This window comes from Symphalangus syndactylus, chromosome 1 (assembly GCF_028878055.3).
Source record: "Symphalangus syndactylus isolate Jambi chromosome 1, NHGRI_mSymSyn1-v2.1_pri, whole genome shotgun sequence".
Classification (NCBI taxonomy): Eukaryota; Metazoa; Chordata; class Mammalia; order Primates; family Hylobatidae; genus Symphalangus; species Symphalangus syndactylus.
Genome location: NC_072423.2, coordinates 155,174,420 through 155,201,956, shown reverse-complemented (window position 1 = coordinate 155,201,956; position 27,537 = coordinate 155,174,420). Strand labels below are relative to the sequence as shown.

The following is a 27,537-nucleotide window of genomic DNA, read 5'->3' as shown; positions in this document are numbered from 1 at the left end:
AATGTGAGGTCCCTGGTGATTCTGGTGAACACTGTTACGGTAGCCGGAAGGCTCAGTGGCTAGGATCATGAAAAATGAAATCATAAATTACTGAGTTTACATTAATAGTTAGATATATGAATTGACAAAGTCCTTCATTTCTCTTCACCCCAGTTTTTACCATTCATCTCCAAAATGAGGAAAAATAATCATTTGTTTTGAGAACTATCTGAGAATACATATAGAAATTTTTAGAACCGCGCATAGTATATAAAAAGCTCTCAATAAATGGCAGTTATTGTCATATTATCATCATAAAATCGTAGAAGTCCTTGGCCAACATGATTATGAATGCAAGCCTTAAGTAAAAAGAATGCCTATGGCCCTCCCCATGAGACTCAATATACCAGAGCATGAATCCAGATTCTAGAGCATTCATTTTTAAATTTTATACATATTCTAGTAACATTTAGTTCACTGTTGAATATTTTAGTGAAAAGGGTAACTCACTCCTATTGGTATCCCATATTCTCATTCTTGCATTTTTTTTTAGTAATAATTTTGCAGAATCTCTTCATATTCTTCCAAAAACAACACTCCCACCTCTCCATATCCACCCAGGGGACACAACGAAAATCTCTAATTTGGATCCAAATGTGTGCATATCTCAGATTTAATTAATCAACAATAAAAGACTTACCCTTTGAAAAATGTGTACAATGTAACTTGTGCTTTTGATAAATGTGTTGATTTGTATATTTGCTTTACTTGGAGTACATTTGAATAGAATATGAAAATCCTTTGGGAAAAAGAAATGAAATTTTTTATACTTTTTCTTGATTTTATTCTGCCTTCACAAAATTGTATAAATTAAATTAAAAGCAAAAAGGACGTGAAATGTTATTTTGCTTCATAAATAAATCCTAAAATAAATGTCAAGACATTATTCAAAACTGATTTATTTTATTCAATACATATCTATATATGGTAATACGCTTTACCTTAATAGCATTTTTATTTCATGAACCATTTTTTGCCATGTTACAAGTAAAATAGTGTAATTATAGAATTCAGTCTATAAATTTGTAATTGAAAACTTTGGGTATTTTTTATTAAATTGATCACTTCTGTGGATTTTCCTCTGACACCTCAAATAATAATGAAGTACAACCAAAAAGACTGAATTTCAAGTTGCTAGTAAAGTGTCCAAAATAACACACTTAGCATTTTGAGAAATACACACCTACACCCACAAAGACACACACACACACAAATTTAGAGCTAAAAAGGGATTATGCCAAATTGATGATATATAATTAGAAGAAACTAAAAAACAAGTAATTATGTAAAAATGTATTTGTCTTTCAATGGTTTAAAAATTTTGCGTCCTTATTGTACTATATCCACAAACTTGCCTTTAATTGCCTACTTTAATAGACAAAAGTCATTGCTCAGAAACCCTAAAACATTGTTTGATTTCTATTTAGTTTTGGCATATGTGATTTTTTTATGGGCAGAGTCATCATCATAGTTATGTTTGGCCAGAGTTCATAATGATCTTTATTTTATATCATTATTATAGTTACTAGCTTTATTAATTTTAAAATTGTATTCAATGAATACACACAAGCAGATATTAATAGCTCTAACAACCTGGTTTAAATAAAGGTCTCTGCAGAAACTACCTTTGAATTTAAAAAAATTCAAAGTATATTTTCCATATGAGTAAAAACAATTTGATTATTTTCACACATTACCTAAAGCAAATAATTTTTGTATTCTCTGTAATGTTTTCATTGTATATAACATTTAAAATAATTGGCCTAATATCATTGAAATATTGGATTCTACTACTACACACACACACACAGACACACACACACACTTGATATAACTGTTCTACTACACTGGTATTCTGAAAGACATAGTTATATATTATAATATTATTATATAATTTCAAAATTTAGTCTGATTTTTTAAATTTTATTTCTATATTTGTTTTATTTTTTAAATTTTTATTTCAATAGGTTTTGGGGTACATGTGGTTTTCTGTTACCTGGATGAATTATGTAATAGTGATAAAATTCAAAGTTATAACATTTTACACAACTAATCTATTCTTGTTTTATTTTAATGACATGCTCTAAAATCATTCTCATGCATAATGATGAGTCCTTTATTTAAAACATTAAATACTTGTAGTAACATAAAACTTCTATTTTATTGATCCTAAGAAAATACTACATACTGCTTCTGTTTTGAATAAAGAGAAAATCTCATTAAGAACTTCGTAACTTACTGCAAGATGAAATCAGCAACTGACATCAGTTGTCATTTTCTTTCTGCCTGTAACTGATGACTTTGAGTAATAAATACACAGCTTCAGTAGGTTTCCTCTTACTTTAAACATGATGCAACGATATATTAGAAGATCATTTGGAGGAGAATGTCACTCATCAACCCAACATGCCGTGCAATGATTCCAATTTCCACTGTTGCATATGCCTTCTCAGTTTCCATTTTTACATAGATCTAAGTACAATGCACTTCAATTTTGCATTTTTATTTTTATAATCAATGGGAGGGGTACTTCCATCAATCAGATTTGTTCTAATGCAAAATGTATGCAAATTTACTTAACATAAGAGAAAAGCTCAACCCTAGCCCCAAACAAAACCTTAATCTATGCATTGCCCAGTTTTTTAAAATGTCCTCCTTTAAAAACTAATCTTCACTTTTACGCATTTTGGGACCTATTTTTTCCATTTATTTTTAACTAAATTTAATAATAGTTTTGAAAGAAAACTCATTGAGGAGCTTTCATCTTCCTGTGTAGATAACTTAAAATTTTTTTTTAAATATATTAAACAGGAAGTCCTTGAGATGTAACCTAATAGCAACATCTAAATTTAAAAGGCTGGTATTATGTCATATTAAGTCTCTTAGTTTTCGACACCTTAATGGTTCTGTGCCCATGTGAACCATCAATAACAGTAATCCAACTGCACTACTAATTCAGAGTGACTAGAATTATGTCATCCTACGCTGCAAAGTTTATGACATCTGTTTAAGAGGTGGATGACCGCCATTTCATTTAAAATGAAAAGCTTTCTATAAAAACTTAATTTACCAGGCTCTCTTGAAATTCACATTAAATCTCTTCACTTTCTTGGTTCTTAGTACTCTTGCAGATATTTTATTATCTAGTGATCTATTGACTTCTGCAGGGATTTCCTTCCAAACTGACAACCAAAAATAACAACTACTGTCTTTGAAGAGTAACCTCCTGTGGTTAACATCTCTCTAATTGTTTCTCTAAGATAATCTTGATAAAAGAAGTTTGTTCTATTCTGTTTTGTATTTTTCTTTAAAAAATGCATTTTAGCATCTACTTTATGCTAGGTACTTTTAATCCCCACAACATAGGTATTATTAGCTTTTTTAACAACTAAATAAATAGAAGTCTAGAGAAGCTCAGCTATTTCCCCAATGACACACAACCTATAAGTAGCTGAGTCATAGCCTGAAATGAGATTCAAATGCTGGTTCTAATGCTCTTTTCTCTTTACCTGATTTACAATGAAATAAATAAGATACAAATTTAACACAAACAATAATTTTCAAACTCGATCATTCAAATTCATTTTTTAAAATTATTATAAACATAAGGTAATGGACGAAAAGCAAAAATATTCCAATGATACAGGATCCTTACCTTTTCTTGATTCTTAAAAATTATAACTTTACCATTAATATAAAACTTTTACATTTTGTGACCTTCTTAATTATGATTTATTTGCTATTATTTTAATGGCAAAAACCACAATTACTTTTGCACCAACTTATATGGAACGATCTTAATACTACAGACATTGTAGTTCCTCAGCATATTACTACTCAATTCTCGGCAAGCTTTCATTGCTTTTTTGTTTTTTTGTTATTGTTTTTGTTTTTTGCTCAAATTAAACCATACAGAAAGTAATATTTTGCTTAGAATTTAAGAAAATAAAGCCACCCTTGTGATGTGAACTACACGGACTACACACACATTATTTATATTTACAATTTATTTAACCATTGTGACAGCAACAAACAAAAAATTGGTGCATCCTTCCAATCATTTGCCAAGCTAAGAAAGCTGGAGTGTTTGGGGGTGGTTAAATATGCAAATTGATAAACACTCCCTACTCATCAATCTGCTTCTGGAAAATTAATTGCCCCACTGTTCGTATCTTGTCATTGAAGAGCATTTGATTAATTTCTTTCCTCTTTAAATAGTTGACCAACACTCAATTATTTGAAAGGTATTAGTAAGATGCAGAACTTAAATATATCCTCTGTAAATAAAGACATTCCAAAAAAGTATAATTATTCATAGGCAGCAATTATCTGAGGCCAAACACTCTTCCTATCCCAGCCAACCTCGGATATATTTTTTTTTACCTTTGCATAAGCAAATTGCAAGGGATAGTCCCTGGAGCAGCCATAAATTCGCTGTTTTCATCAGTGCTATGTTTTTGTATCACCTTGCACTTAACTTTATTATGTCGATATGCCAGATTGGAAATAGAATGACGGTTCTCAGAGAAGTTATATGTTTAGAATCCCCTGATGTGTGTGTGTGTAAATTATCAAACAAAATGCCATAGTAGTATTCAATGCACTTAGGTTTTTAGTAGCTTAAAGATAAGTGTGTTTTGATCACTCTAATAAATACATTCATTTTACTAAATGTGGCAAAATTTAACAGTGTGTAAATTCTCAATATTTTATATCATTACAGTATTATACATTAAATATGTTGCCACAAGACATGGAGACGAATTTTCGAGCTAAGACCCTACTGTCTACGTGTGTGTGTTTCTACTAGTGCCTTAGATATTTACACGTTTGTACATCCTTTAAATTCAATTCGCAAAACTGCTAAATGCGGAAATGGCTCTTAAAAATCACTGCTTTCCCTTGACCTCGACTTTGTCTCTTATTTACTGGAAGAAGCAATTTAAAACGACCTCTCACAAAACTGCTGTAGTTGCCTTACCTGCAAAATTGAGAAATAATGGGTTGATGGGAGAATTAAATAAATTTACATATGCAAACAGTTTAGAAAAATGCCTGAGGCTACTTTGTATGTTATTTTATTAGGCATATTACTTTCTTTCCTTTAAGACAGAGTTTCACACTTTCACCCAGGCTGGAGAGCAGTAGCGTGATCTTGGCTCACTGAAACCTCCATCCCCTGGGTTCAAGCGATTCACCTGCCTCAGCCTCCCCAGTAAGCTGAGATTATAGGTGCACACCACAACACCCGGCTAATTTTTGTACTTTAGTAGAGACAGGGTTTTGCCACACTGGCCAGGCTGGTCTCAAACTCCTGACCTCAGGTGACCCGTCTGCCTCGGCCTCCCAAAGTGCTAAAACTACAGTCGTATTTTTTCATATTAGTGTTAGTAGGATGATTATTGTTACCATTATTATTAAAAAACCAGTCATTTTCGTTCATCTAAGTTGAGACATAATGAACGAGTGTCCAATGATGTACTTAATTCTGAAGTTAACTGAAAATTATTACCTAAGAATAAAAACAACTAATAGTATGGTGTCTTGGTTGAAAGTATTTGATGTGATACCAGTTAGAACTAGATCTGAAACTGGTGACTGTCAAATATTGGCTGTGTAAGCTTGTTACAGTTGTAAAAAAAAAAAACCTTGTAAAAATATCATGTGCTGTATCAGTTAACTCCTCTACAAAATAGAAATTGATAACCAATTTCAGATGATTTTTGAGAGGACTGAATGAAGTAATATTTGCACATTTCCTAACAGGGCAATCGCTCATATGTGTGTAGTTATATGTATAGAATACATCTATATACACATAGAGACATACAAATAGATGATAGATAATACATATACATTATTTTATATTTTGCTATGTGTTACTGTATACCATTTCCAAACATCATCATCAGTTTCCAGTTGAATTTTGAAAGAGAAACAATTTCTCGTTGTATTATTTTTATTTAAATAAATTTGTAAATGTTATCAAATTTGTGACAGAATAAATCTATCTAGTAACAAGTATGGCAATAATAATTTGCTACACCTGCTATACTTTAGAACTGTATTTTCCCATAGAAAAGCATCTGTGTGACTATGAACCTATATGTTATCATTTAACATAGTGCTAATTCCATCCTGTTTTATCATATGATGGAAACAGTGGAGGAATTTTGTCTCTAGGGAAACTGGATCTCCTTCCTTTATGTTAGTGTTCTGTATATTTTAATCACTCTGATTTCATAACTTTGAGTTACTTGACTTTCACTTACCAAATATTTGGTAATCACTAAATTTTAATAAAAGCATATATCTGGGACCAAACTGTATAATGCAGTCAAAAGTTTAAATGCAAGATAGCTGATATCTAGGATAGTATATCTATTTATCTTTTTTTACTGCATGGCTCTCATGAAAAGCCAATTTTGTGTTAAACGTTGTAGTTTAGTTAATGACCACATTCTTTAAAAATTATGAATTTCTTCTTCTTATACTTTCTGCTAATATAGATTTTTTTAAAACATTAGGGCACCATTTTCTCTGATTATTAATCTTGAAAATGCCTCCCCAATTCATGAAGTAATAAAACATTCCATGGAATAGAGCAAAACCAAAAGCAAAAGTATTCTACTTGCACATCTGCTTCTTTATTTTCTGCCTAATGTTAATTACGGCTGGTCTTTAATTTATCATATATTCTCTCTCTCTTATTTATATTCTCTTTTTTCAATGAAAATAAATTAATGCTAGATTTAAGAATTTTAAAGTATAAAAGTGATCTCTTATATTGTCCTAATCTACGATAATCTTATAATCGGTTAACGTGACATTCAAGAATTGAAAATAATGCATAACACATGTCCATTTTTATGGACAACAGTAAAGTAGGTATTCCTATGTACCAGAACCACAGACTTCAAGACTTTTGTGAATAAAAGTGATATTCAATATTTCACAGTCTCTTGATTTATTTACATTCGGTTAATCTAATGACATATACTTATTATAAAATGTTTAAATATTATAGAATTTATAAAGTAAATAATGAAAAATAACTGTTAATTCCCTGGTCCTTCTTCATCCCACAACTCAAAAGTAAAAACTGGAAACATCTAGGTTTCCCTCTATCACTTTTTATATACACGTAAAAATTGGAAGACAGATAAACCCACATCACTTTTGAAAACTAGGCAACAATCGTATTTTTATGCATTGCTATTTATTTCACTTAACAATAGAGTTCAGAAACCCTTCAACAGAGCTAGATCTCAATTTTCTTAAAGGATGCATAGTATCCCGTAACTTGAATGCACCGAAACGTATAGAGGCAGTCTTTCTTTTGATGGACATGTTTGGGTTTTCACTGTCACATGCAACTTGGCCAAGGAATCTGCATGTATTCCTCTTCTCATGTGTGGGTGTCCGCCAGGCTTCTCTAGAATCAGAGCAGGAGGCAAGCTTTCAGTGTGCATACTTTATTAGGAGGTAAATTCCCAGCATACCACGAGTGAGGGAACGGAGAAACAGAGTACAGAGGTAGGGAGAGCAAAGGGAAGACGTCAAGGGACAAAGCCAGCCTTTGCCTTGCAGACATCCATTTAACTATATGAGCCTGCTCCATTCAGGCTGAGCAGAACCCTGGTCCTCAGAAAATAACATCGAGGAAGAAAGAGTGAGGAGTGCATTGGCTGGCTCCCCTCTGCTTCAGATGAAACTAAGTTTGTCCCACAGTTCCTGACTGTGTCACCTGGCCCTTTGGGCTTCAAACTGTGGAGCCAGGTATCATATACTGCAGGGATGGAGCCTCATTCAAATCCCCAGTGCTGAGAAGAGTCAGGGACTCACGGGATGCCACAGGGTCTGGTCTGGGTGTCAGAGCTGTGCTCACCCTGGGGAGCTGGGAGAGTCAGCAGTGCTGGGAGGTGAGGCAGTTGCAACAGCTCTGGCCTGGGCCATGGGAGGAGGCAGTAGCTGGGGCTGGGAGACAGGTCCAGCCATGATGAGAATCTGGGAAAGGCAAATAAGTAGTGCGGGATTCAACATATATGAGTATTTCCATAGGATTTTGTTCTAAGAAACGAACTGGGTGGTCCAGAGCTAGCATGTGGCTATTGCGGCAGCTCATTGTCTTACGAAATTTTAAATGGCCATTGCAATGCACTTCTTGCTTTCTTTCACAGATTTAGATTTTCTGATGCTTCCAGCTATGCATATTGATATAAATGACATTTCCAAAGCCCAACAGGTATTTTCAACCTGAATACATTTATCTAACACCATGAGTTTTAGTACAGTGGCTATTCCCGCTGAGCCAGAAAAAGAAAGATGAGTGTGAACATAGTCAAGTTGACCCAACGCCCATGTAACTGCAAATGAATGGTCTCACCAAGCACCCAACACATTAGTGTTTTGTTTTTATGTTTTGTTTTTATTATTTTTGATAAGGCAAAGATCAAACGGTTTTCATGAAACAGTTGGAAAGCCATAGCAGTAATCCAGATAGCAAACAACTCTTCTTTAGGAACTATACACTAAAATTAAATATTAATGAATCCAGAAAAAATCCCAAGGAGCAGCTCAATGCATAATTTCAGAGTTCATATTATCGTATGGGAGCTTATTTTTCCCTCTTTTGAAACTGTACCTTTAGACGGTACATTTTTGAAAAACCTTTCTAGTAACATCAGAGGACAGGCAGGTTCTGTGCTTGCCAGCAGGTCTCCGGTTGGTCATTGCTTGATGGATGACACCTGTCTTCCCTTGCAATTCTGTACTCTGTCTCTGGTTTTCATTTACCCACTATCTCTATGGTCTGGACCAAGCATAGGTCACAGAAGCACGGCCCCAGCATTTTGCAGAAACACATCATGCTTATCATTTGTAAAATCCTCATGGCTCCTGCAGACAATATTAATAACTAAACTTGAAATTTCCCTAGTATGTGTCAGGCTCTGTTATCACTGCTTTAAATTGTATTAACTCATTTTATCCTCACAACAAGGTATTGAATATCTAGCAAATGAATGCAAACTGAGGCACTCTGTGTTAGCCCGTGTGACTTAAATAAGCCATAGAGGCCTTGGAGTTTGGACGACAAAATTTACTTCCTTTTTCTCTCTGTGTGTTTTCGCAATACTGCCTGATACGGTTAGGCTTTGTGTCCCCACCCAAATCTCATCTTGAATTATAATCCCCATCAGCTCCACAGGTCAAGGGAGAAAACAGGTGGAGGTAACTGAATCGTGGGCGTGGTTTCCCTGATGCTGCTCTCATGAAAGCAAGTCAGTTCCCATGAAATCTGAGTGTTTTATAAGGGGATTTCCCCCCATTGCTCAGCCCTCCTTCCTGCTGCCTTCTGAAGAAGGCACCTGGTTCCCTTTCACCTTCCACCATCATTGTAGGTTTCCTGAGGCTTCCCCGCCCTGCAAGAACTGAGTCAATTAAACCACTTTCCTTTATAAATAACCCAGTCTCAGGCAGTTTTTACAGCGGTATGAAAACCGTCTAATACACTGCCTCAAAAATCTCGAGAGTAGAATTCACAATACAACTTGCAAAGAACACACAGACACAAAGAGACAGAGAAGAGCCTGTAGACTAAAAGATAATTAAAAGATATATTGCACATTTACAATTCATGGTTCACTTTTGTGATCAAACCTTCTGTGTCAATTTTTTTGCCCTTTAAGAAACAAGCTGAAATTTGAACACTTACTAGATATTGACTCATACTGGAATAGTACTGGTACATACTTTGTGTGATGTCTGAATTTTTTGACATATGTTTTATTTTATTTGTATCTCTATTGAAGTATGACTGGCAAACAAAAATTGTATATATTTAAGGTGTACAATGTGTGATGCTTTGATGTGTGAAATGGTTGCCACAGATTGTATATATTTAAGGTGTACAATATGATGTTTTCATATATGTATACATTGTAATATGGTTACCAAAATCAAGCTATTGAACATAACATCTGATTTTATAAAATGACATGTTGGTTCTGATTCATTTCAAAAGGATAGGAGGTGGCAACAGTGGGTAATCCGTATTTAATTATTGTGCTTTGGTGGTGGGCATTTTGCAGAGGTTGAAATTCACTCAGATCAAAATCTCTTAAAAACTATCTAAAAAATGCCTTTTAAAATTCACATTTGTAGACCCATTCCAAACAGTGATATATGTGTGTTTGGTTTGTACGAACATGACATGCAGATCAGCGATAGAGAAGAGACTCCTGGACACTCAGGAGGAAATCAAATAAGACTCTAGAATCTAACTCAGAGAATATTCCCTTCTTGAGAAAAAATTCCAGAAATTTTACTTCTTAAAACTGACCTTAGTGGAACTGGAAGTGCTTAAACTTGTGTGTACTATCTTAGCAGCATCTAAGAACATATGATTCTTCAAAGTTGCTGACAAGAAACAACTCAAAGTTTTCAAGGCTAGAACTCTAATTGAGCAATCAATCAATGTTCATTCCTCCATTCTTCTTTCCATCTATCCATTAAGTAAACACTTACTGATGATACAGTAGAGAACTAATCAAACTAAATCAATATTTGGCTTCAAGGAGCTCAAAGCCATGAAAAATATGCAGCATCTATTTTATAGAAAGTAGCACTGTGTTTGAAGCCGGAATCAACATAAAGGCTGTTTTCTTATAAATTGTTTCATATTTTAATCTATATAAAGGTGATTAGATTAATACTTTTTGAAGCACTATGACTTTTAGAGAAGGGAACTAGAAAGCAGAAAGGAAAGAAGGAAGTATGGAAGGGGAAAAAAAGCAAGGAACTAGGTCAAGCTATAAATATGCAATCACATTTGGAGTAAATAACCACTATATGTGTTGTAATTGCATTGTTAGTCTATCATCTATCTATCTGTGTTCATCTATCTTTATCTTAAAACTTTAACATGGGCAAGCACTGCATAAGGCCTTGGTCTGTAGTATTCCACAACTCAGTTACTGATAGATAGCTTTATCTTTTTCAAAGTAGCTTTATACTTGCATCATAATGAATGAACCATGAACATGTGTGATTAGTAAGATTAAGAAAGCCACTGTATAATTGGCCGTGGGTTTCATCAAATTATGTGGGATGCTGCCTAAAATCGCATTCTAAAATCTAACTTTCTATTTGACTTATCAATTAGTTTATTTTAATTTTCAGTATTTATTAATACATAAAAGAAAAGAAAGGGATGGTGGAGGAGATTTTTCAGTCAGATGGTATTTTTTTTTTTTTTTTTTTTTGAGACAGAATCTCACTCTGTCGCCCAGGCTGGAGTGCAGTGTCCCAGTCTTGACTCACTGCAGTCTCTGCCTCCCAAGTTCAAGCAATTCTCCTGCCTCAGCCTCCTGAGTAGCTGGGATTACAGGTGCCTGCCACCACTCCCGCCTAATTTTTGTATTTTTAGTAAAGATGGGGTTTCACCATGTTGGCCAGGCTGGTCTCGAACTCCTGACCTCAGGTGATCTGCCCACCTTGGCCTCCCAGAATCCTGGGATCAGATGGCATCTTACATAGAATTGCTAACAGTGAATTTACTTATTTTTGAATTATATCTGAATTCTTAATACCTTAAGTTAGATAGATGGATATTTTATATATAGAGAAAGAAATAGAGATAGACTTTTTTTGTGTGTATATATATACATACACACACACTTAATTCTGGTTTACATATATAATATTAAATATACTATAGTGTATATATAGTATAGAGTATAGTGTATATATAGTATACTATATTAGATATTTCCAAAAGCTTTATTTTTCATTTTATTTTTATCTTTTTCTTTTTTCTCCTTTATTTCCTTCTTTCACTTCCCTTCCCTTCTTTTCTTCCTTTTCTCCCTTCCTCTTCTCTCTCCCTCTCTCTCTTTCTTTCTTCCTTTCTTTTTTTGTAAGAAAATCTTTCCTGGTATTTGGAATTCAGAGTAAATACAGAAGCCCTCCTTCCCTCATGGTAAGGTAGTAAGTGCTCTGCCTACAAATCTTGAAAGACTAGTGTCTCTTTCTCTAGACAGTAGTACTTTAAAAGCTCAGAAGGAAAATAATCACGAGAATTATGTATGAACAAATGTTATACCCAAGTCCTCTGGTAATAGACAAGCTCACTGATTCTCAGTTTGAAAATATGATATGACCTTGTAATAATATGCGACGGTTATTGAATATTTTGGAACTGAAAAGTGACTTGTTTTCTTCTACCAAAACTTTATTTCTCCAGAATAAATTATTAAACAGGGGAGGGAGTTCTATCCTAAATTTGAATTAAAGCTAAAAGCCATTTTACATGTTTGGATGCAAAGCGTCTCACTTGAGCAACTCTATGAGATGAAGCTTTGGCATTTGTCTAGCGCCATCTACTGTCCAACTCAAGCAGAAGCATAAATCTTGTCACCATGATTAGAAGCTGGTTTTGCCCTCTAAGCGTACCTTAAGTTGTTTGCAATAGGATATGATTGGAAAAAGAAGAGAAATTACAACAAATCTGAGAAAAGTAATCAGTTATAAACCTAAGTAGAGCTTAGAAACCAAGATAAATACTAACAAACATGTACATAGGTATGCTCAAACAAGCAGCCATAAATTCAGAGGATAGGGAACTCTAAGATATAATGGTTTGCATATAAAAATAAACACACACAGACAGACACACATACACACACAAACACTAGCATAGTCTGAAATAATTTATGAAAGCCATTTAGTGAATATTTAATTACTCAAAAGAGGCTTTCATGCAACAATTTAAAGAATTTACTTCATTAATAAGAGATGCTATTTTTCACATTTTCTTATGAACATGATATTTATTTTTATAGTAAAGAGTAAAAAGTTAGAATTTTAGTAAGGGGAAAAAAAACCTATCCATTCAATTCTTCAGAAAACTAGCAAATAGCCTAATGGGTGTAACAAAAAAGCACAGTAAATTCAGCTTGGTTTGAACAATGGCAAAATTAAGGAATACAAATGACTACTGAGTCTATTTCCCTGCTGGGTAATAACATAAATTTACCTAAACATGTAGGCCACTTTTGGATCTCAGTCTTTCAGTAATCTGTTACTGTGATATAATTTTACCCTCCATGACAATTCATATGCTGCAATCATTGCTTCTTTAAAAGACGGTGGTATTCATGGGCAACAGAATTAACTTAAAATCTATAGGAAACAAACAATTGTGAAAAAATTCATACCTCTCTGAAATACAGAGCAAACTGTTAAAGGAGTACAAGTGGCCTGTTTTTCTAAAGATCTTTACTTCATACATACTAAGAACCATTTTACAAATTGTACACTTAGTTGTTGGAATTAGATTTCTTTTAACAAGACTGTGTAATCATTTAAGCAAATCAGCACATTTCAACGCTTTCTCAATTTTCACTGTACAAGGATGCTTATTCATAATATAGCCTTTTTTTGTAAACTTAGCACATCGGTTCACAATAGGTCATTTAGGAAAAGCACAATGCAATGTGTTGTGTTATAAGTGCCCTTATGTGTGTATGGTCTCTTTCTGTGCTAATTTCTAAGACAATATCATGACCTCTTTCTTGTGTGCTGACTGTACCAATTTACATCTGGAGTCATTTCTCAGTTTTTTGGGGGTGTTTTATTTTTCTTTCTCAGATCTAAATGAGTTCAAGTAATAGAAGTTAAGAATAAGAAGCTTTTCACAACATTGTAGGTAAGAATGAGCAAAAAGGCAAAGAACACATTAATTCAAGGAGATTAGCTTTCTCCTAATCCATGCACACAAAAAATTACCATACATTATGAAATTTTATGACAATTAAAAATATATACAATAAGCATAATACAAAGATGATAGAGTTTCTCGGAAAGAAAAATCTCCTTATGTGGAGATTAATTTTAACAATTATCTCTTTCAGATACACTACTTATTGAATTCCATTTATAAAGATTTAAGTTTTTCTTCTTATCATGCTCTTTTTCATGACACTCTTTACACTTAAAGATGTGTCTTTTGACAATGGCCCCTGAATGAGAGTGCAATGTAGCTGAATAAAACAGGAGCACAAATCTAAAGAGATGGACATAAGAAGATAACAATTTGTAGTCAGTATTTTGACTATTACAGGAAATATAAGATTGGCTGCATTTAAAAATTTTATATTAATCAGAGTTAAGATAATTTATCTTATGTTACATTTTTATCATAAAGAACTGCAGAAAAAAGGAGTAAGTGGAGCCAGCCGGAATTATTTCCATATTCTCCTTAAAGACGAACATAGACTATGTATTTGCACTTTCAAAGGATGTATTCATGCCTCTAAAACGTACAGTCCTAGAGACTTGGGGACTTAAATCTTTTGACTAACAGGCCCGTCTTCTTTGCCTTCAAGTGAAAATATTTAAACAACAAATTGCTCTAACCAGTGTAGCATCAAGGAACATCATCGACAAGGAAATTTCCATCATATACAATGGGAAAGGGACGTAATCGAACAGAGACACACTATAATCCAAACACATATGTGTGTGACCACCCATGTCCCTCTTCAGAAATACGAACTGTCAGCATCCCATCACAACATGAAAACCATTTCATCTGAGGTTAAGAATCTCTGTAAAATACCGCCATTGTCTGAGGATGTGACCAGTCACCCTCAGCGTGTTCCGTTTTGGCTTTTCTCAGAAGTCAAGTATAAGAAAATTATTTTAGAATGAGTAGTTTGTTTTGGACGTGGTTCTCAAAATCACTCGCAAGACAAGATAAAGAGAGAAAAGGAAAGAAAGGGTCAGGGAAGGAAAGGAAAAAAGTAAATTAACGGTGCATTCTTGACCAACTTAACACACCTCGAGGCAGTTAGAATGCATATTTCTGGAGAACTCGGGAAACTGTACACATAAGTCCTGTCATTTGATGGGAGCCTAAACTTTACCATTAAATATAGCTTTCATTTTGTAGAAAGTATTAGTAATATATGATTAAAAATGTCCTTGTGGGTTTTTTGGAGGAAGGTACGTAGAGGTAAGATAGCACAGAATCATTATTATTATTACTATTATTATTATTACTATTATTACTATTATTATACAAGAATCATTATTTCTTGTATAACCCCCAAAAGTCAATAGAATACAAGACACAAAAAGAGAGCATAATTTCTATCACCAGTTAGTAGAGGTGCTGGAAATTATGCTCTCTCTTTCAAAATTGGAAAGGAAATTTCATTATTTGTGAAATGTGAAGGGTCTTATATTCTGTATTTTACCCATTTTTAAAGTTGAAATGGCACTCAGCAGTATCTTCTGTGTAGAAAACATTCACGGTAAATTTGTGGGTTTTAAGATTATAGTTTTGAGTTTATCCCTCCTCCATGAAGCTGAAAAACAGTACAGAGGAGAAATTTTTAATATGTCACCAAGACTTGCAGGATGAGAAGGCAGAACCCAGACACACAAAAGGCTGATGATGCTCCGAGCAGAGAGGATGACAAGGTGAAGAGGACAACAAGGTGAAGAGGACCTGCCAAGGCACAGTGAGAAGCAGGGAGAGGGGTGATGGGAGAACAGGATGGGTGAGGGCAAGGGACAGGATATTTGGGGTTTGAGAACAGATTTTGAGGGTTAAGGTAGTAAGACTTGATACTGTAGATACTAAGTCAGATTTACAAACAAGCAAAAAAAAAAGATATCATTTACGTATTGAACAAACAAAATATGGTGGCAGCTTTAAAAAGATAATAAAGGAAGGAGAATAAGCAGGCATAGAGAGGCAGGCTGATGGCTGCAGCATTTCATGAGCAGGGACGAGGACATCAACTCTTGGAGAGGTTGCAGAAATGGAATAGGGGAGATAGATTCAATTTGTGTTTATTGGCTATATTTGGCAGGGCTTGGAAATACAGGACTAGGAAATTAGGAAAGTGAGATGGGAGAAATAGTTATGAATAAACGGCGTGGGTAACTGGCTAAACTTAGTGCGACGAATTGATATGAAGAAGAATTAGGAGGAAGTTTAGGGGATCGGGAAGAGACTTTAGGAGCTACTTTGAAATAGCAAATATGAATTTATAACATCTGGTGTCTATAAGGGACAGAAATACATAATTGGTATTTCTTTACGAGAAAATGAATACAATTTCCAAGGAGATTTTTATAAAAGGAAGAAGAAAATAAGGAGACTGTAGTTAGAGAATCAACAACGGTTAAAGAGCCAGCATAGGAAAGTCTGAGATAAACTGGCCCATAGGAAGCAGGAGAATCAGCAGAGGTTGAGCACTGACTAAAAAGTGCTTTTGGAAAGGGATTGGGGCTTTCATAATGTTATAGAACCACAAATCTCGTGACAGGGGACAGGTGAATGCATTTAACCATGTATGCATGTCTCAAAACATCAAGTTGTGTAAGATAAAAATATGCAATTTTTATTTGGCAAATAAAATTGATCAATCAGATCAGTCATGATATTCTTACAAGTCTGGTTTTTATCTCATTAACTTCCCAACCAGAATTCATTTTGTTGTTGTTATTGAGGTTCATTCCCCTTGGTGTAAGAGCAATATTATGTCTGAACCATCTATTGGCTGATTTATTTCAGGATTTAAAAGTATTTTTGGCTTTAAAAGTAATCCCCTACCTTTCTGCTGAACTTATTTAGTTTTGGCCGTTGCAATCTTATTATTTCGGTCTAAGAAACTCTGCCACTTTCTGCTGGAAGATATTATGATATGTTTCCCAGACACACGGTTGAATTGCTCTTTCAGGAGAGAGCTAAGGGAAGAACACACTGCTATCATTTTTCAGAGATATGCATTCAGTGACCTGTTTCCCAAAGGATGGACAAAAAAATGAAGTGAGCTTTGGGGATCTCACACACCACCTTGATTCCACTGCAAACTCATAGGCTGCAGCTATGACAGTCAAATTTACCTGACGTTTGAACACACAAACCACTTGTTTGCCTCCAAAAGAGAAGGCATCACAGTATCATAGGACCCCTTACAAATATATGATGACTCAGGGATGTCTGAGAAGAGAGGAATTTCCTGCGCTGTTGTGTAGCCCATGAATTATCTCACACAGAACCACTCCCTTTAAATGTCACCTTTTCCTTCACCTCCTCCTCTGGAATCCTCTTTACTACATACACACACTTCTTGCGTTCCCAAGCCCCACACTGCCTCTATTGGCTTTGAGATTTACTGAGTTTGAAGTATCCTGGCGAAATAATTGGAAGTGGAGATAGAGAGACTTTTCTGCTGAGCCTGTGCTGCCCATCGCATAAGCATAAATATCCCACATATGTCCATGGTGAGATGACTTGGAACAATATTTTGCCCTCAATATACTCATTTCCTTGTCCATTTTCTTCCTGCACTCAGAATAAGTTTTCACTTTTGTTGTCATTCTTGTCATGAAAGGGCCCTGATCTAAGCTATTTAGTATTATTCATGCTTTATAGAAAGAGAATTTAGGAAATGTTACATTCCTTATTTACTATCTTTGGACTTAGCAAACACCCATAATGGGCCAGGAATCTGTGTTCTCACTATTTCTGAAACCAGTAATGAGGCCCTTCCTTTCCTCTCCCACCTATCCAAATCCTCCCATTTTTCAGGGCTCAGTTCCCAACTCTTTTCCTAGAGGACTCTGCCAGCTACTCCAACCCACATTGTTCCTTCCCTATTAATAGTATCATTGGCAATTATAATCTCGATTTAATCATATTTCACTTTGAGTTTCTAGATTTAGCAGTTCCCTTTGTGTGCTTTGTGAAAAATAAATTATACATAGGTCCACTACAGTACTTTTCACTGAGTTATCAATATGTGGTCAGTCTGTGACTTCATTGCCAGACTGTGCCCTCTACAAGGATAATGACAACGCATTTTTTAATTTGAATACACAGTAACTAATATACTATGGTTACTCAGTAACTATTTTGTGAGCAATTAAATGGATATAGTTGAACAAACATACCTAGTATACCTATCTATCTATCTATCTATCTATCTATCTATCTATCTATCTATCTTGTCTCCTTACATACAATAAGCCCTTGCCTATAGTATTAGGCTCTTTCAGGTCAGAAACCAGAAGTTAGTTTTTTTATCTCATTTATTCCTCAATATATTTTACAAGCTCAAATTTATTCAATAAATTAACGTTTAATTGATTTCTTAAACTTGGAAATTAAAAAAACTACACAAAGTTTTAAATATATAAAGAGTCTTTAAGGTACTCTGTAACCTCAGCCCTTCCACTTGATATTTTGAATAAAAAGCATGCAGCAGTGGTATCCTTTTTATTTGGAGACCACACTGTTGACATTGTAAAGCATTTTATTCACAAACTGCATGGAATAAGATGATTTGGGCCTATAAGTAAAAGCCAAGATTCTACAATTCGAGGATTATTTTGTTTTGTTATTTTTCAACAACTTTTATGACGGAGGAGAAAAATGTTGATGCTGGACAGTTTTGTGGGTTTTTTCTTGCAGTGAGAATCAGCTTCATGTAATGAAAAGAATACGACACGGGGCTCAGCTAGACCTGGAAAGAAATCTCAGCCCTTCCAACACTTATTTGCAATCCCGGGCAAGTAATCTCATTGAATTTCTGTTTTATTTAGAAAGTACGAATAATAAGTCCTCATTTAACCACAGTATTTTGCAAAATAAACTAGAGTATGCTGATAAAGCACTTGTAGTTACAAGTGCTGGAAATCCCGGTCTCCTTGGCACTGGACAGTGGTGTACACTGCATGGTGGATTTACCACACACTGGGACCAGCAACCTCTATGAGCCCTGAGGGTGGATGCCGCCCCTTCTCCTCCCACCTCTCTAACTCACGTGGCTGAATGGCACAAGGCAGACAAACGACCTCTCCTGACATGTCGCCTGCTTCGTTTGCTTGGGCAATGGGGAGTACCGGAGGGAATTTGAAGAGTACTGGGGAGCGAGTTTGGCGTTTTGTTGCTTTAGCTTCAAATTCCGGAGGTAATTTGAAGAGTACTGGGGAGCGAGTTTGGCGTTTTCCTGCTTTAGTTTCTTCCTGTTGTCAAAGGAAGGCTTCCTCTCCCACAGGTAATGGTTTCTGTCCGTGGCCTCTGCTGAGGCCACCCCACTTTCCCTAAAAATATTCAACCCCAAGCATAGTGAAGGATGCAATGAGGCATTCAACAATCCACTGGGTTTCCCATGCTCTGTGTACAACAAGGTAGACTCTCTTCAAATTATTCCATGCGATGTGCTGTTTGTTTTCTCTGGGAACCAGACTAAAACACCTTTATAATATATTATAACATTGTAATATGTTATAATAATTATCTTTTTAAAAAAAACTTAGAATGCCTTACACTGAACGCTTCCTCCTTGTTCACTGACAAACTGGGGAAAATTTTCTACTTTCCTTTGACTCGAATATTGAGATTAAGACTTTGGAGGAAGAAAGCAAATGAATGGGAGAAAGATAGTCCTAGATTTCTTCACTAGATAAAGTGAAGAAAACCATCAAGTGGGAGCTAGCAGTGTTAGCTCCAAGCTAAACTTAAAAACTTCCAAGACAGAAGAGAAAATTGACAATTAGCTGAGAGCTCTTTTCCACAAAACACCAATAACTTCATTAGAGTGCTATGGATTCCTTAAGAGCACTATCAGAGAAAATCTGGAGTCATACGCAAGATTTTATAGTAAGGTGGAAAGGAAATTTAAGAATTCAAAATCACAATGGGGCATTGTCATTTTCTCTTGTGCAAGAATGCTGTAAAATGATAGCAGAACATGTCTACAACAGCAACATGGTTGATTTCTAACGAGGATCAGATAAGAGAATGATGAAAGTTAATACAGATAGAAGACAGATAGAGTTATAGATAAATACATGTAATACCTCTATTTGGATATAATTATTAGATATAATTTACATAATTTACCATTTTAAATAATATATTTCAGTGGTTTTCTTTTTTTTTCTTTTTTTTTTGAGATGGAGTTTCGCTCTGTCGCCCAGGCTGGAGTGCGGTGGCGCAATCTCACCTCACTGCAAGCTCCACCACCTGGGTTCACGCCATTCTCCTGCCTCAGTCTCCCGAGTAGATGGGACTACAGGTGCCCGCCATCACGCCCGGCTAATTTTTTGTATTTTTAGTAGAGATGGGGTTTCACCATGTTAGCCAGGATGGTCTCGATCTCCTGACCTCATGATCTGCCCGCCTCGGCCTCCCAAAGTGCTGGGATCACAGGTGTGAGCCACCGTGCCCGGACTTCAGTGCTTTTCAGTGTACTGAAATGCAGGATCATCACCACTATCTCATTTTGAACATTTTTATCATCCCAAAAAGAAATACCCATGACCATTAGCAGTCAATTTCTTTTCTCCTCATAAACCAGATGTTGACAACCACTACCATATTTTCCAAACCTAGACATTTGCCAATTCCAAGCATTTCGTATAATAGAATCACATAATATTTTGTGACTGGCTTCTTTCACTTAGCATAACGTTTCAAGGTTAATTCATATTGCAGCATGTATTGGTACTTGATGCTTCTTATTGCAGAATAATAACCAATTGTATGGCTATACCATATTTTGTGTATTTCTTCATTGGTTGATGGTCATTTGTTATTTTTTCACATTTTGGCTATTATTAACAATGCTGCTATGAACATTCATGTACTAATTTTTTTTTGTGAGCATTTACTTTAATTTCTCTTAGATTTATACCTGGGGGTGAAATTACTGGGTCATATGGTAACTTTATGTCTAACATTTTGACGAACTGCCAGACTGTTTTCCAAAGAGATTGCAATATTTCACATTTCCACTAGCTGCCTATGAGCCTTCCAATTTCTTCCAATCCTCTACAATACTTGCTATTGTCTGCATTTTCGATAATAGCCTTCATAGTGAATGTCAAACGGTGTCTCATTATGGTTTGATTTGCATTTCCCTGATGGCTAATGACACTGAACAAATTTCCAGAAGGTGATCTGTCTACTTTACTGGGATCAATGTCTATTCACACCTTTTGCTTCTTTTAAAAAATTTGGTTGCCTTTTTATTATTGAGCTGTAAGAACTTCATGTGTGTGTGTACGCACACACGTACATATGTATATATACACATATTATTTTTTCTACTTACAAGTGTCTTACCAGATACATGATTCGTACAATTTACCTCCCATTCTGTGGGTTATCTTTGTGTTTTCCTGACAATTTCGTTTGATGCACAATCTTTAGAGTTTTGATGAAGTCCAATATCTGTATGTAATTCTTGTTGTTGTTGCTTGTGCTTTTGCTTTTATCTGAAAACAAAATTGCTTTCTACGTGCCTGTAGAGATTCATGCCTGTGTTGTCTTTGTAAGGATTTTATAATTTTAGCTCTTTCATTTAGGTCCTTTTTGAGTTAATTTTTGTATATTGAGATGGATTGGGCTTCAACTTCATCACTTTGCATTTGAATATGTAGTTGTTCCAGAATATCTGTTGAAAAGTCTATTACTTTAATTGTCTTGGCAGTCATATCAAATAACAATTGCCCAGAAATATAAGCGTTTATTTTTGGACTCTCAGTTTCCTTCCTTGGATCAATAAGTCTATCCTTAAGTCACTGCAACTCTGTCTTACTGTGGTAGCTTTGGAATAAGATTTGGAAAGCATGAGTTCTCTAACTTTATTCCTCCTTTTCAAGACTACCTTGGGTATTTGGGGGTCTCTTGAATTTCAACATAAATTTTAAGATCAGCTTATTAATTTTTCAAAAAAGATATAGGTATTGCATTGAAGCTTCAGCTTAACTGAAGATTCCTGTAGCAATATGAACTCTCCCAACACAGAAATTCAGAATTTCACCCTATTTACTGAGGTCTTCTATAATTTCCTTTAAAAAATATTTTGTTTTCAGAGTATAAATTTGAACTTCTTTGTTAAAAGTATTATTGCATTCTTTTAGAAGCTACTCTAAATGGAATTGTATTCTTAATTTTATTTGCAGAGTCTCATTTCAAGTATACAGAATTACAATTGATTTGTCTACTTTATCTGGTAACCTGCAAGCCTGCTAAATTTTATTTTTAGATATATAGTTTTTTAATTGAATTTCGGAGCATTTTCCATGTACAAGAGTGTATCATCAGAAATTAGAGATAGTTTTACTTATTTTTTTTAGTATTCTGGATGCCTTGTCTTTCGTTTTCTTGCCTAATGGGCTTTCTAAAACCTCTAGTACAATGTTGAATAGAAGTAGCAAGAGCGGACATCAATGTCTTTTTCCTGTTCTTAGGGAGAAAGCGTTTAGTCTTTTAACATTAAGTATAATCTTACATGTGTAATTTTCATAAATGTCCTTTATCAAGTTGAGAAACACCACTGTAATTCTAGTTTGTTGATTTTATTATGAGGAGGTGTTGCATTTTGTCAAATGATTTTTCTGCATTATTGAGATGATTAGGTGGCTTTTGTCCTTTATCCTGTTGATATAGTGTATCACATTAACAGATTTTCAGATGTCGAATCAACCTTTCTTTCTTCATTAAATATAAAAATATTTTTAATATTAGAGACGTAATAAAGATATACTTATGTATTATAATATATCGTAAATGTAAGTGAAACAGTACTTTCACTTTCCTGATGGCTTCCTTTCATGCACAAAGTTTTGAGTTTTGAGGAAATCCATTTTATATGTGTATTATTTGTTGCTTATGTTTTTGCTCTTATCTGAAAACAAAACAAAAAGTCAACACTGCTTTCTCCATGCTCACAAAGAGTTATGCCTCTGTTTTCTTTGTAAGGATTTTAACATTTTAGCTCTTACATTTAGGTCTCTGATCCTTTTTATTTACTTATTTACTTATTTATTTACTTATTTGAGACAATGTCTCCCTCTGTTGTCCAGGCCAGAGTGCAGTGGCGCGATCTCAGATCACTGCAACCTCCGCCTCCCAGGTTCCAACGATTCTCCTTCCTCAGCCCCCCGAGTAGCTGGGACCACGGGCACATGCCACCACTCCCAGCTAATTCTTGTATTTTTAGTAAAGACCAGGTTTCACCATGTTGGCCAGGCTGGTCTCAAACTCCTGACCTCAAGCAAACCACCTGCTTCGGCCTCCCAAAATGCTGGAATTTCTGATCCATTTTGAGCTTTAACTTTGTCACTTTGCATTTGAATATCTAGTTGTTCCAGCACTATATATATTTTTTATTATATCTATAATATAAATATATATTCCTTGTATTATTATGATGCTGTATTTTTCTTGATAATGTTTTCTTGAGAGAATTTGCATCTATATTCATAAAAGATACTGGTCTATAGATTTCTTTATGATGTCTTTTTACTTTATTGACATCAAATTTATACTGACCTTGTAAAATTAGTTGGAAAGTGTTCCCTTCTCTTTTATTTTTTGAAAGTGTGGATATATTTACATTATCTTTTTTAATTGTTTCATATAATTCACCAGCAAAACTTTGATGTCTGGTGTTTCCATTGTGAGTAGGTATTTTTATTTCTAAGCAAATCACAGTACATATTACAGGTTCATTCAGATTTTCTATTTCTTCTTAAGTCACTTTTGGTACTCTGTGTCTTCTTTCTAGGACTTTAAAAAAACTTGTCCAAAATCTCCTTAAGCTGATTTGCAACTTCAGCAAAGTCTCAGGATACAAAATCAATGTACAAAACTCACAAGCATTCTTGTACACCAATCACAGGCAAACAGAGAGCCAAATCATGAGTGAACTCCCATTCACAATTGCTTCAAAGAGAATAAAATACCTAGGAATCCAACTTACAAGGGATGTAAAGGACCTCTTCAAGGAGAACTGCAAACCACTGCTCAATGAAATACAAGAGGATACAAACAAATGGAAGAATATTGCATGCTCATGGGTTGGAAGAATCAATATCGTGAAAATGGCCATACTGCCCAAGGTAATTTATAGATTCAATGCCATCCCCATCAAGCTACCAATGACTTTCTTCACAGAATTGGAAAAAACTACTTTAAAGTTCACATGGAACCAAAAAAGAGCCCGCATCGCCAAGTCAATCCTAAGCCAAAAGAACAAAGCTGGACGCATCACACTACCTGACTTCAAACTATACTACAAGGCTACAGTAACCAAAAGAGCATGGTACTTGTACCACAACAGAGACATAGATCAATGGAACAGAACAGAGACCTCAGAAATAATGCTGCATATCTACAACTATCTGATCTTTGACAAACCTGACAAAAACAAGCAATGGGGAAAGGATTCCCTATTTAATAAATGGTGCTGGGAAAACTGGCTAGCCATATGGAGAAAGCTGAACCTGGATCCCTTCCTTACACCTTATACAAAAATTAATTCAAGATGGATTAAAGACTTAAATGTTAGACCTAAAACCATAAAAACCCTAGAAGAAAGCCTAGGCAATACCATTCAGGACATAGGCATGGGCAAGGACTTCATGTCTGAAACACCAAAAGCAATGGCAACAAAAGCCAAAATTGACAGATGGGATCTAATTAAACTAAAGAGCTTCTGCACAGCAAAAGAAACTACCATCAGAGTGAACAGGCAACCTACAGACTGGGAGAAAATTTTTGCAACCTACTCATCTGACAAAGGGCTAATATCAAGAATCTACAATGAACTCCAACAGATTTACAAGAAAAAAACAAACAACCCCATCAAAAAGTGGGCAAAGGACATGAACAGACAGTTCTCAAAAGAAGACATTTCTGCAGCCAAAACACACATGAAAAAATGCTCATCATCACTGTCCATCAGAGAAATGCAAATCAAAACCACAGTGAGATACCATCTCACACCAGTTAGAATGGCCATCATTAAAAAGTCAGGAAACAACAGGTGCTGGAGAGGATGTGGAGAAATAGGAACACTTTTACACTGTTGGTGGGACTGTAAACTAGTTCAACCATTGTGGAAGTCAGTGTGGTGATTCCTCAGGGATCTAGAACTAGAAATACCATTTGACCCAGCCATCCCATTACTGGGTATATACCCAAAGGACTATAAATCATGCTGCTATAAAGACACATGCACACGTATGTTTATTGCGGCACTATTCACAATAGCAAAGACTTGGAACCAACCCAAATGTCCAACAATGATAGACTGGATTAAGAAAATGTGGCACATATACACCATGGAATACTATGCAGCCATAAAAAATGATGAGTTCATGTCCTTTGTAGGGACATGGATGAAACTGGAAAACATCATTCTCAGTAAACTATCGCAAGGACAAAAAACCAAACACCGCATGTTCTCACTCATCGGTGGGAATTGAACAATGAAAACTCATGGACACAGGAAGGGGAACATCACACTCAGGGGACTGTTGTGGGTTGGGGGGGAGGTGGGAGGGACAGCATTAGGAGATGTACCTAATGCTAAATGACGAGTTAATGGGTGCAGCAAAACAACATGGCACATGGATACATATGTAACAAACCTGCACATTGTGCACATGTACTCTAAAACCTAAAGTATAATAATAACATTAAAAAATATATATTTTTATTTCTGTAAAATTGTTAAATGATCTCTTCTGTCATTTCAGATTTAAGTAACTTTTCTTTTTGCTTTAAATGGAGAGCCTATTTAAGACTTTTTAAAAATATTTAGTTGATGTTAAATAACCAACTTTTGATTTCACTCATTTTCTGTGTTTTCTATTCTGTATTTCATTATTTTCTGCACAACTCTTATATATTTCTTTCCTCTTGCTTGGTTTGTGTTAATGTTGATCTTCCATTTCCAATGTGCTAGTTGGAAGTTTAGGATATTAATTGGAGATTTTTCTTGTTTTATATACAGACACTTACAGCTATAAATATCCTTCTAAGCCCAGTTTTCCCTGCATTCCATAAGATCTGATATGTTCTGTCATTATATGCGTTTATCACAAAGTATTTTATAATTTACATTGTGATTATTTTGCCTCATGATTTATTTAGTTGCATGCTGTTTAATTTCTGTACACGTGGAGTTTTCCTAGTTTCTGCTAGAGGCTTTTAACACAATTACAATGTGTTAAAGAACATATTTTGTAGGATTTCAATCCGTTTAAATTTATTAAGGCTTATTTTATGATGTAAATACAGTTATCATGGAGAACAGTTCATCTGCAAATGAGAACCAAGGTATATTAGATTTTTTTTCACTTGGCTAGTTTTACAGACATTTTTGTTACGTGTAGATAATTCATAATGCTATTCAATTCTTCTAGTTCATTGTTATTTTTTCCATAGTTTTTTATTTGTTAACGAAATTGCGATATTGAAGTCACCAACCATTATTTTAATCTATTTCTGCTTTTTAATTCGATTGGTTTTGCTTTATTTATTTCAGGCTTTGTTGGTAGGCACATGTATGTGTACATTTGTTATATTTCCGTGATGAGTTGACAATTTTATCATTTTCTTTAAATGTCCCACTTCGTTTCTAGTGACACTTTTTGTTTTAAAGTCTTTTATGAGCAGTATTAGTACAGCCACTCTAGCTTTTCCATGACTGATATTTGCATAGTACGTTAGTTTTCATTCTTTTACTTGAACATACATGTATTTTTTATCTAAAGTGAGTCTCACATAGTCAGTATATGGTTAAATTTCATTTTTAAAATCTAGTCTAACAATATAGGCCTACATGCCTCTCTCTCTTTCCCTTCCTTTTTTGACCCATATATGCCACTTCTGGGAATTTACTCTGAAGATAAACTTTCAACAATGTAAAAATACATATGTACACTCTTTTAATTATAAAATATTAGAAATAATCTAAATGCCATATATAAAAATATACGAATAAATTGATACATTGGTACATCCATATTGTATTCATGAAGTATTATTCCGAAAGAAAAAATATGAAAAGAAAGAAAAGAAAGATATATTTAGGAATTGATAGGGAGTAATTTTCAAGATATGTTGTTAAATATACACTCTGTCTTCACATCAAGCCCCTGGAGGTAACCATTATCATTGGTTATTGATTTATTATTTTTATATTTCCTTTTTTAAAAAATGAGGAGATAGATGTATATTTTCTTATTTCCTATTCTTTCATTCAAAACTGTCACATTACATATGATATACATGTATATTATTTTGTTTTGCATGCATAAGTGTATGAGCACACATACAGAAGGATAGACAGATAGACGAGAGAGAGAGAGAGAGAGAGGTGTGTGTGTGTTTATGTGACAGTCTATGGACACCTGTAACCTAACTCTATCTGCTAAGAAGGTCTACAGCAGTGACATCCCAATAGCAAAAAGCAAATTGGTAAACAGATCTTGACCATAAATATCATTCGCCAACAAAAGAAACCAGGGTTCCTTGAGGTAATGACTCATTCCATGGCCAACACATATCCATGGCAAAGCCTGGGATATGTGTTAGGGCTAAAAAGTAAGAACATTTTCCAAAAATCACAGGACATACCAAAAGGTCACAAGGACCATCTGGAAGAGACTTCCAATAGA

The 27,537-nt window shown here is 34.8% G+C and overlaps 1 protein-coding gene across 2 annotated transcripts in view; it reads right to left on the bottom strand.

The window, feature by feature from the left end:
* CSMD1 (CUB and Sushi multiple domains 1) overlaps positions 1-27,537 on the bottom strand; it is a 2,032,824-nt gene that overhangs the window by 1,892,039 nt on the left and 113,248 nt on the right. The gene's annotated exons all lie outside the window — the stretch shown is intronic.